The 5,657-nt window shown below is 37.5% G+C and overlaps 1 protein-coding gene across 6 annotated transcripts in view; it reads left to right on the forward strand.

Annotated features, from left to right (window-relative positions):
* The window catches only part of LOC106883437 (uncharacterized), a 155,399-nt gene that overhangs the window by 122,011 nt on the left and 27,731 nt on the right, over positions 1-5,657 (forward strand). Inside the window, exon 3 of one of the 6 annotated variants that reach the window (XM_052966910.1) lies at positions 1,686-1,906. The exons of the other annotated variants lie outside the window; for them this stretch is intronic. The gene's annotated coding sequence lies outside the window, so the exon portion shown is untranslated. The remainder of the gene's footprint in view (positions 1-1,685; positions 1,907-5,657) is intronic. 6 annotated transcript variants of the gene reach the window in all.

A 5,657-nucleotide genomic window follows, 5' to 3' on the forward strand; every position in this document is an offset into this window, starting at 1 on the left:
CTTTCCAACAGTTTTGATGCTAACTATTCCAGTTATTCAATCAACTGAACTCCTTTCTCATTGAATCAGTATCTAAGTAGCAGAGTAGTTTACAGACACCAGTACCTTCAACATAATTCTTAGTCAGAATCTGCATGATACAGTGTGTGTGTGTGTCATGAGGCTGAATCTTTGAGTTACAGGTACAATCCATCCAACAACCAGGAGATAAGCTTCCATACAGTTTCCATCCACCCAATTTTATTCACGAGGCTTATGGGAAAAGACACCTGCCTATGATGCTGTGGGATCAAACCTGGGACTTTGTAATTGAGAAACAAAACCTTCAATTCCTGGACCAGGCTGTGTGTTGTGTTCTTGAGCAAGACACTTTATTGCATGTTGCTCCAGTTCACTCAGCTGTTGAAATGAGTTTTCAATGTCACTTTGCCTTTTGCTTGGATAACATTGGTGGCATGGAGAGGGGAGGCTGATATGCATGGACGACTGCTGGTCTTTCATAAACAACCTTGCCTGAACTTGTGTCTTGGAGGGTAACTTTCCAGGTGCAATCTCATCATCATTCATAACTGAAGAGTGTCCTTAGGTGAAGAGTTTACCTATGTTGTTCGATATACCTGTATTTGTCTATGTTGCTTAAATATATGCCACAGACCTCTTTGAGTTATTTCTCTCCACTCGTTTTTGCTTAAATTATGTGAATAGGTGCAGGTGTGGCTGTGTGACAAGAAGTTTGCTTCGCAAATGAATGGTTTCAGGTTCAGTCCCACTGTGTGGCACTTTGAATAAGTGTCTTCTACTGTAGTCCTGGGCTAACCATAGCTTTGTGAGTGGATGTGGTAGATGGAAACTGAAGGAAGCCTGTTATGTATGTTGGTGCTCCCCCCCCCACCACCACCACCACCACTTGACAACTGGTGCTGGTTTGTTTACATCTGTAACTTAATAGTTCAGCATAAGAGATTGACAGAATAAATATCAGGTTTCAAAAAAAAGAAGTATTAGGGTTGATTTGTTCAACTAAAACCCCTCAAGGCAGTGCCCCAGCATGAGTGAAACAAGTAAAAAATAAAAGGTAAATTACGTAGGCCATTAATGTTCTCTACTCGTTTTTGTATGTCCGAGTCTTTTTGCTACAGGAGATAAGGACAGACAGTTGTTGTACTGATGAAGGCTAATGAGCCAGAAACATGTTCATGACTGTCCTCTTATCTCCAGACAATAAGCCTGTTCTTTTTCTTAAAGGTATGTCTCATCATCATCATCATCATCGTCGTTTAACGTCTGCTTTCCATGCTAGCATGGGTTGGACGATTTGACTGAGGACTGGCGAACCAGAAGGCTGCACCAGGCTCCAATCTGGTCTGGCAGATTTTCTACAGCTGGATGCCCTTCCTAATGCCAACCACTCCGAGAGTGTAGTGGGTGCTTTTACGTGCCACCAGCACGAGGGCCAGTCAGGCAGTACTGGCAATGGTCTATTTTGAAGAATTCTTGAATCTTGAGGTTACCTCCCCTTCTCAAGTGAAGCTGGTCTTAATTGTCATTTGGTAATTATGACACATCCTCCAGAGGCAGAAGTAATTTTAATAAACCAAGAATTTATTTTGTATGATATTCAATATAACTGAATTTGTCTATGTTCCTCAAAAAAACTTTGTTTTCTCTCTTCTTTTCTTTCTCAGCGAAGGACAATAGATTACAACTCATCAATGCAAACTAACTAGATATTTTCCGAAATCCATTTCTCAGAGCATTGTAGTATATATTTCCAGATCAAATACTGCCTAGAATAAAGCATAACATTGATGAAGGGGTGTGAATTCCCTAAGCCTCCAATTGATCAACAGGTGCTGCTGTACTCGATCAGCTCTGATGACTTGCATTGATTGACCAAACCAAAGAGGTATCTTCCGTATCTATATATATAACCCCTTACTTATATGACCCAGTGACAGAGCATCTACATCAGTGGTTCCCACCCACATTTTATCTATGGACCCCTTTGATTACTATTTTATTCAGGTGCCTATGCCTCTAGCCATTCATTGTTTAATAACTAATATTATAGATATACATTATTTACATTTGATGGATATTTATCCTCATCTTGTTTTTGTTGTTAACACAACGTTTCGGCTGATATACCCTCCAGCCTTCATCAGGTGTCTTGAGGAAATTTCGAACTTGAGTTCTCATTCCTAGTGGTTAAGAGCACGGACTACTAACCCCAAGATTCCAAGTTCGATTCTAGGCAGTGACCTGAATAATGATAATAATAATAACATCGAAAAATACTTTAGGAATGAGAACCCAGGTTCCAAATTTCCCCCAAGGCACCCGATGAAGGCTGGAGGGTATATTAGCCGAAACGTTGTGTTAACAACAAACAAGATGAGGACAAATATCCGTCAAATGTAAATAATGTACATAATTCCTCATCTCTTAAATATAGAACTGTAATATTATAGATACTTATTTCAAAATTGTTACTTTGCTCATCACGCATTCACTGATGTAGTTTGAACTATGTAAAACATCAAATACATTTAAAGCAAAATTTTTTCATGGACCCATAAAATACTGTTGTGGACCCTATTTACTATTTTGCTTTTTTGGACCCCCAAAATCTTATATGGACCCTGGTTGAGAACCACTGACCCACATCATCACTTAATATGTTAGAAATAGCAGTCAAATCTCCCTCAAACAACACTCTTTACCATCTTAAAACAGAAAGGACATGTTGGATAATGTAGGCTGGGAAAACACAGGACGATTACGCCTATTATACCTTTGACATGAAAAGTCTGTGGCTCAGTGATCAGCATATTCAGCTCACAATTGTAAGGTTGTGAGTTCAATTCACAGTGATGCACTGTCTCTGAGCCAGACACTTTATTTCACATAGCTCCCATCCATTCAGCTGGCAAAAATGTATTTGTACTTGTAATTCAAAGGGCCCAGCCTTGTCGCATTCTGTGTCATGTTGCATCTCCCTGAGAACTACATTAAAAGCATGCATTTCTGTGGAGTGCTCAGTCACTTGCACATTAATTTCATGAGCAAGCTGTTCGGCTGATCAAATTAACTGAAATGCTCGTTGTTGTAACCAATGGAGACCCAGGCCACCTTTGACCTAGGCCTAATCTGTCAAGGATCACCTGGGTCCAAACAATATCATCAAGGATAGACTGGATATTTAATCATAGCCAACATATCTGCTCATTATATCAGATATACATAACCCTTTATTTTTTTTTCTTCGTTTCATTAATAACTAACTCTTAAAGCTATTAAATTCATTGCATCACAGTTGTCAGTGAGAATATTTTATTATCGTTCCTTTCTTGACCCACTCTACCTTCACAGCACCAGGAACACGAATAAATATCAATGAATAAAAACAGGCTTCCATAAAATCATTAGCTTCTTTGTTTATTATTGTTGTTGTTGTTGTTGTTTTAAAATAATTCTCTGAAAATGGGGAATAAAATTTTCCAAATCATCAGATTTGAATTATATTTTTTTTTAAATTTGCATAATGAACTCAAATTTCAGTATTGGTAAATTGAATGGTAGAATTCTCTTGAGGCTAATGTTTGAATGTTGTCAAAAAAAAAAAAAAATCTCTTGTTGTATTAAACAAACACTAAAAAGCACAAAAATATGGTAAAATGGAATGATCAAGAATTATCAAATGCTGCTGATTTATGAAAATAAAAGGAATCAAAGAGAAATTCGCATATTGAAAGATTTGTAAATTATCTGTGAAACTGTTGCAAAAGTTAGAAATAAAAGGTGCAAGTATGGCTGTGTGGTTAAGAAGCTTACTTGACAACCTTGTGGTTTCAGGTTCAGTCCCACCAGTGAGCACTTTGGGCAGATGTCTTCTATTATAACCCTGGGTCGACCAATGCTTTGTGAACGAATTTGGTTGATGGAAATTGTGTGGAAGCCCATTGTATTTATATGTGTGTGTATTCTTGTGTTTGGTTTGTCTCTTAAGCCACTGATTGACAACCAGTGTTGGTTGATTTATGTTATTGTAACTTAACAGTTTGGCAAAAGGGATTGATAGAACAAGTGCCAGTATTTAAAAAATAGAAGGCCAGCAATTTCAGAGGAGGGATTAAAAGGATCACATCAACCCCAGTGTTCAGCTGGTATTTATTTTATCAACTCTGAAAGGATAAAAGGCAAAGTCAACCTTGGCAGCATTTGAACTTAGACCATAAAGACAGACAAAATGTGACAAAGCTATTTGCCTGGCATGCCAATGGTTCTGCCAGGTTACTGCCTTAATAATAATATTAATAACAACAAGAGCACTCAAAGAGCGCAAGCCTCTGCCAAGACAATACCAACGTCCTCTCAACAATTAGCCAGAGATGATTTTTAAAATGAGAATATCTGAAATAAACTTGATTATTCTCATGAACAAGAATAGTAAAAATGAACCCAACTGCTCTCAATAATTAAGTAATAAAAACGGGAAAATAATCCAGAATTTTTGTCCAATATTGGATCAATCCGAAAATTTAATCAGTTTGTACCAGTCGCATGGCCAAACCTCCCTGAAAGTTTCATCCAAATCCAACCAGCAGTTCTTGAGATATCTTGTCTCCAGACAAACAGACAAACATGACCGAAAACAATACCTCTGCCTTTGCTAAGGTGGAGGTAATAATAATAATAATAATAATGATAATAATCAGCAAAACAACATTTATGCATCTGTCTGTCTATATAGTCATTTATTTAATCTCTCTCTCTCTCTCTCTCTCTCTCTCTCTCTCTCTCTCTCTCTCTCTCTCTCTCTCTCACACACACATTTTCAAAATAAATCTAATTTGGTTAACAAAATATTAGATTATGATAAATGAAAGAACAAGATACAAAATTGATGACAGAAAAATGCTGAACTAAAGTTGGCAAATATTTCATTTAATAAAATAGAAGTCAGCTGTTGTTAAAATAAAGATAATTCTTCCTGAAATTTAGAATTGCAATTATTTTACTAAATTTCATTAAAATAATTTTACAGTTTAAAGTAGGCGATATATATGCCAACAATAACCAGAATTCTTTGCATAGAAAATTTATTGAAACATGGAAAGTATGAATGTCTGATATGTCTTTAAAGAGGACATTACAATGGTGAGATGAAAATTGGCGGTAGACCTCATGGATATCTAAAATTTCATTTTCATAACCATTCCAAGTGGTCTCTCATTTTATGCGGTGTTCCTCCCAGTTGGTTAGAGGCCCTGGCTGTTAACCAGAAGGCATGGAAGTCTGTGTGCGATGCTGAATCTGAGCCCTTTGAAACTGAATGCAGGGGACTGTGTGAAGAGAGGAGAAGATGCTGTCATCAACACCCAGTGGCTGTTGTTTGGGTTCACTTTGAGTGTCCTGAGTACCACAGGATCTGTCTATTTCATATCAGTCTTATCAGCTACATCCACTTCCAGTGCTGGATTAACCATTAAGCAAAATAAGCACATGCTTAGGGCATGAAGGGAAGGAGAGGGGCACCACAGAAATGGTTTACAGCACAAAAGAAATCACTTTAAACTTGCTAAAATAATATTCAGGATGCTTTTATCTCTGCTAAGTATAGATGTGTGCGCGCGCGTGTGCGTGTGTGCGTGTGT

The sequence above is a fragment of the Octopus bimaculoides genome, chromosome 4, assembly GCF_001194135.2.
Source record: "Octopus bimaculoides isolate UCB-OBI-ISO-001 chromosome 4, ASM119413v2, whole genome shotgun sequence".
Lineage (NCBI taxonomy): Eukaryota > Metazoa > Mollusca > Cephalopoda > Octopoda > Octopodidae > Octopus > Octopus bimaculoides.